Source organism: Lathamus discolor, chromosome 2 (assembly GCF_037157495.1).
Source record: "Lathamus discolor isolate bLatDis1 chromosome 2, bLatDis1.hap1, whole genome shotgun sequence".
In the NCBI taxonomy this organism is placed as follows: domain Eukaryota; kingdom Metazoa; phylum Chordata; class Aves; order Psittaciformes; family Psittacidae; genus Lathamus; species Lathamus discolor.
This window is the reverse complement of record NC_088885.1, coordinates 52,861,957-52,867,987: the sequence shown is the minus strand read 5'-3', so window position 1 is coordinate 52,867,987 and position 6,031 is coordinate 52,861,957. Positions and strand designations below refer to the sequence as shown.

The window sequence follows — 6,031 nt, the reverse complement described above, 5'->3', positions numbered from 1 at the left end:
GTAGAGCTTGTTCATGCTTTCCCAGTGTTGCTGCTAATAATGATCAAAAAACCTTAAAGGCTAACCTGGCATGAATGAGGCTTGCTAAAGAATAATTTGCTAACTTCCCAGGCTTATACCTTGCTGAGACATTTCTTGTCCTCTGGGAAAATGAAGACTCCTGTGACTGGTGCTAGAACTGGATACAGAGAACAGTCAGTAGCTTCTCATCTTCTGGGAGCTTTGTCCCAGGGCCACTGGTAATTTCTTCAAGGCTGATGATGTTGAAAATTAATAATTCCCTACTTGAATTAATTAATATATTTCAATTGTCTCAGTATTAGGAATGAAATGAAGAAAAAGTGGATGTGGGGGAGGTGAACCCAATTAAAATGTAATTTATTCAGTTCATAATCTCACACTAGTGAATCTGTAAAGAGGAGCTTTTATAATTGAAAACACAAGTAGGTTTGATGATGACCACCACCACATTGCGAGTCCATCTATATTACAACGAAAAGGAATTTAACATGACTGTGTTTGGACAGACCAACTGCTGCCTACCACTCCTTTCTGACTTGCTAAGAGTTTATCAATCATTTACGTGTGAAGAGAAAAAGCCAGTCAAAAGAAGAAAATACATAATGATCTTTTACCACCATTTGTAATACTGGAAATATGTAATGCATTATGGTGTGGACCCTCCTCCAGCATGGTAAGGTTTATAAGCTTGATGAAATGACTACAGACTAACTAAATTCCATCTGTTCAAAATTCTCCAGGAAGCGCTGTATTGCACTAGATTTTGGCAAACAGTTATATGAGGTTCAGCCCCATATTAGCATTTTAATTGCTGGCTGATTGCTTTTATGTTGCAAAACTCAGTTCACAACAGTACGTAAGTTGCAATTAGTTTTTACTGTGTGATTCATTAGTTCCCATAAAGCATGTCGTGCCGCAACATTTGGAAGGTAATATGCTAGAAACATTAGCGCTCACATTAAAAAGTGTGGAGCACTGCTGAAAATGTGCTGCTCCTGCCTTTCACAAACACATAGCCTGCATTTGTTGGCAGGACATGTTCTCTCAAATGAGATTTAGCTGACAGCTGCAGATAGAATTGTTTTATAGTGACAGGTTTTCCATGTAAACAATATCTTGGTCCTGCAGTCTGTTCCATATGGGCTTACATCTGCCTGGGATTTGACCAAAGTTGGTGGAATGGACACAGGTGTGTGAGTTTCCTTTATGAGAGTCTGGCTGCCAAGCAGAGCCTGGTTTGTGATACTCCACTGGGGAAATGTCTGACATCTTTTTCATGCCGAAAGAATCGCATGCTTCTTTTGGAGATGCTGTCTTGTTCACACTGCTTGTGATGGGGAGGATGTGTATCTTTAAGTTACATTAATCAGTTCTGCCTTGAGAAAGTGGGATAAATTAAACAGCCTCTTTAAAACTTTCCTACCTCTACTGCCCTATTTTCCTTAGGCAAAACAGCAGGTATTTTGACCGGGTTAAAAATCAGCCAAGAATTATTGGCTCCATTCTGGTAAGAACTGAGGTTCATTTTGCCTTGTTCCTTTGCTTTTGGAAATTGTTGTCTCTGGCAGAAAATTTCAACAACTAATGGATGAGGACGTGATCCTTGAGTTTTCCACTGGTATGTGCATGGTATGACAGCTTTCTGAGTGTCCTCGTCACTCACATGTTACTTTTATCTTCCCTGACTGGGTGAAACTGCTCCTGCACCTGGGTGCTGGAAGTCCAAATTACAAATCCAGGCTGTGATTGGGTGGTGGTGCAGTGTCTACTGTGACACACCATACACTGCACCTCAGCAGTCACTGTTAGCGCTTCACTGAAGGCCTAAAGCTCAAAATGCAGCCTATGCTTTCGGTAGGGTATTTGAATTTCGCAAGACTGATGAATAAAGAATGGATGCAAAGAACAATAGCTGAATAATCTCCCCTCTGGGCAATTTCCCATGGGATTTTCTAGGTTTTCTTTTTCGTGTTTTCACAAAAGTCCTGAAAATTTGTAGTCAAACTTTTGTGCCTGTTGGCGGCTAAAGGTTATACCACAGAGAGCATTTTGCCCAGTGAGGAGAAATACTGCCTGTTCTTGAAGAAATACACTGAAGTCAAACTAAACCAATAATAACACAACAAATTGGGTAAAATGCAAACTTTCAGGAGCTCACCTCAGACTGTATAAACTCGCTCAATTTTCTAGCATATGCTTTACACCTGTAGGAGTCAAAAGCACCTGCAGCCATTAATTCTTTCCTGTTCATTTGGCATAAGTGGCAGCTGTCGTCTAGCCCTGCTTTTGATCTCTTGGTTTAACTGTTTTGCTGTTCACACCAAACTGTAATGTAAAGTATGGCCTATGGTGGCAGATTTTAGAGGTATGCTCTAGTTATATGTCGATAACTCTAATTTTGGAATAAGAATTAGTTTCTTTTAGTTTAAGCTGTGCAATGTTATTTCTGGTGTGCTAAGACGACTACTCAGAGTGAATGCAGTGGTCAGACATACTGAGGCAGTAGGCTAGAAAGCGAGATGGATCACTCCAAAAGCATTGTGCTAGGTGTGGGTTAGAAACTCAGGATTTACAACTCTTTTTATGATTTTGCTGCTTGGAATGTGAAAACCGTCCTGACCAAGTACTGACAGCAATAGAGGTAACACCAAAGTGGGAAAGATGGAAATCTTTCCCCTGCTGCCTTTTCCTATTTTTATAGTTTATGGTGCATAGAGCCCAATGAGCCAAAACCCTCACTGAAGTCTTGGTTGGTGATCACTGTTGGTTTGCTGTGCCAGCAGTACCTGTGGATAATTTCTGTTATTATTGAGTATTATTGAGGAGTTTTGTGGCGTGAGAGTGGGTGCTATTTCCTGAATATGGGTTTGCCTTGCTCAGGTTAGATGATCAAGTCCCACTTGACTGGCCCAAATCAGCTGCCCTGATTGCAGTGAAATATGAGTAACTTATGAGTAAGTGGATGCACTTGGTGTATTTAGAGTCTTGCTCCAAGCATAAGAGTGCATGAAGTAGTGGCTAGAGAAACCAGGAGCACTGCTTGCTCTGCTCTTCAGCTCCCTGCAGCTAGCACTGCGGTGAACAGGTGAGGTTTTGTGAAAGTTCATTCTTGCAATGGGAAGGTGAAAATATATGGGTAAAGGACATAGTGTGTACAGGGGAAGGGAAAGTGATAGGTGGAGATTTGAATGGTGTAAATGCTTATTTGGTGTCTGAGGTGGCGCAGTGGGGAACTGCTGGCCTGTCTAGTCACCCTGCATTTAGTCATGTGTTACCCAAATGCTCCTTAGGACGGTGGTTATTCAATGCCCAGCAGAGCTGATCTCTAGGAACGTGGTTAAGATTCTTGCATCTTATGAAAGTATAATCATGAGAATATAAATCCTTTGTAGATCTTTCTCTGTCATAATGAAAGTATTTTTTTTCAACGCAGCTTAAACTGGTTGAACTGACAACTGAAGCTGGAAAAATGGCTATTACCCTAGAGTAGGAGTGTCTATGGGATGTGTAAGAATAATTGTAAATAACTGAGAATTACGTGGTGCATCATAGGGATCAAACTTTACTGCAGAAGCAAATCCTTAAGCTGGAGTTGGTAATGCCTTTGTTGAACAAAGGAGATTTTTCCACCATCATTTATGTGTAAGCTGTAAAGGAAAATGGTGACTTCTTAGATGTCATATAAGTTTACATTCAAGAAATAAGTAAATTAAGTATTTCCTCTAAATGCAAAATTAAGTCCTTAAATCCTTTCCCAAACATTTCTTTGGTGCAGGAGGGTGGGATGGGAGGGTTGACAAAATTTCTGTGTTTCATCCCAACACTGTTGGTCTGTGGTGGATTTACGATCCTCTGTAATCTACTGAATTCATAGTATGCAGCTTCAGATGGGAAGCTTCTCATTAGTAAGCTCAAATGGAAAGGTGTATTTACAGGTTGGGCACTTCTTTGCTGGAAATTAGGGAGTGACTAAACTCACTAAATTCACTGAATTGAGAAGTGCTTCATGTTGGAGGTTTCCTCCTCTGCTGGCTGCTGTTAGAGCTGACCTTAGAGACTCCCTTTTGAGGGATAAGAAAAACATTTGGAGATAAGACATTTGCTTTGTGCCATTGAGGGGGAGGAAATAAAAGGAACAAAGGCCGATGATAACATCGGTCTTGGTACAAAGTTCTAACAAAAATATATGGCAGCCCAGTGCCAGATTTCCAGCTTTCTTCTCTTGTTCTTTTTTGCAAGCACAAGCTGCAGGTGGGGAAAGTTGAACGGAGGTGGCAGAGGCATGTGTGAGTCTGTGCTCCTTTTAATATACCCCACACATCACTGGCAGCGTTAGCCAGAACTGCTGCTTCTATGAGACTGGCTAGTGAGATAATGGTTTGCTGAAAACTTTCTGGATGCTCAGAAAGGGGGGAGAGAGCGAGTTTCTACTTCACTGCGTCTTATGGTTTGATTTTCAAATGTTGTTTACTCTGGTGGACAAATGAAAACCTTGACTTGTGTGGCTCAATACTTAAATAATGTTGGATACTTGTGTTAGCTGGAAGAGAGGAGATTAAGCCAAACATGGGGTCGGCCTGGCATGGGTGCAAAGGAGTGTTTGGTGTCTGCTTGGCTCTGCAAGGCCATGCCAAGTGAAAACTGTGGACACAACTTCAGTATTTTGGTGTAACAGAAAGATTCAGTATAGCAAACAGTCTAATGTTCACAGGAACTAGTGGGAAACTCCTCTCCTGGAGGAAATAGGAGCAGAGGATACTACCTTTAAACAGAGTCTTTATATGGAAATGCGAGATCAAAGATGACATAAATCAAATGCGTGAGAAAAAACCCTACAGCTGAAGCTTTGGAATGAGACCAGCCATATGCTCCAAGATGCCGTAGTGCCTAGTGATGGCCAAAGCTCATGGTAAGGTAAAAAAAATAAATATGGCAGTCACAATGTAGCTGATCCCAATGCTGCAGCAGATCAATTAATGGTTGATTAATTTATCCATTTATTTCTCCAGCACACTTGGCCTCTGTTTCTGGAAAAGCAAAGCGTTTGTGTGTTTGCAGCATGTAGGAATTGATTTGCCAGAGGAGCTTCTCAGGATGTTAGTTAAGCAATAATTTTGTGTATTCTACTAAATGCAATTCATCAGAAGCTGTGCAGATTAACTGGGTAGAGCTACGCTGAGCACAATGGCATCTGCAGATAAAAGGTGACAAATGATGATATTACTCCTGCTCTGTGATTCATTGGGAAGAACTTGGAAGCCCAGCATTTCCTTCAAACAAATTATTCAATGAAGACTGAACAGTGACTATAAAACAACAAAAACACCTCCTTTGCAATGGCTTTAAATATTGTTGTACATAAAATCTAATTTATATGGTATTAAAGGCTTTTCTTTGGACTACAAATCATCTTTGGAAAATGCTATCTTCTAAATGGCTCATCGGACACATTTCATACTTTTATGATTATTAGTAAATGGAATTAGAGCACCTTGTAGTAGTTTTATTACATTCTGCACAGCCATAAGGGATTACAGAGAGGCTTACACTGCTGTAGTTCAGGCTGCATAGCATCTTCTAAGTCAATACACGTTTTTCACAGGTTCTTTGCTTTTTGGAAAAATATACCACTTTGCTCTGAAATGATGCCTGATTGTGATTGAGTGATGAGTGATACATGCCTGATCTCAGCTGAAAGTGAGAGCAGTGGAACTTAGACTCCTTAAGAAAGCCCATTAGCTGTGTACCTGCCTGGCATCTACCACCTGTGTTTGTTTTTTGTTTTATTTGGCAATTAGGAGATCTGCTGTACCCCACCAAACCATTAACAAGGTAGAAGACCAGGAGGGGTTTGCATTGGGTAATGCTGGGTGTTGGTTGTGTAAGGCTTGTGTGATTTCACTCCCAAAGTCCCCTTGATATGCAGTGGTACTAAGAGAGTGACTCCAGACCTGCACCCTTCTGGAATGGCAGCTGGTGGCCATAGAAGATAACCACAGTGTCCAAAACA

General features: G+C 40.9%; 1 long non-coding RNA gene across 2 annotated transcripts; it reads left to right on the top strand.

Annotated features, from left to right (window-relative positions):
- The first annotated feature begins 2,309 nt into the window (after positions 1-2,309).
- Positions 2,310-5,428, top strand: LOC136008066 (uncharacterized). Of its 2 annotated transcripts, none has more exons than XR_010609968.1 (3): positions 2,310-2,386; positions 4,733-4,930; positions 5,031-5,428. It is a non-coding gene; the product is annotated as an uncharacterized LOC136008066 (long non-coding RNA). The 2 variants fall into 2 exon arrangements; XR_010609967.1 differs by lacking the exon at positions 2,310-2,386 and adding an exon at positions 3,003-3,106.
- The last annotated feature ends 603 nt before the right edge of the window (positions 5,429-6,031 follow it).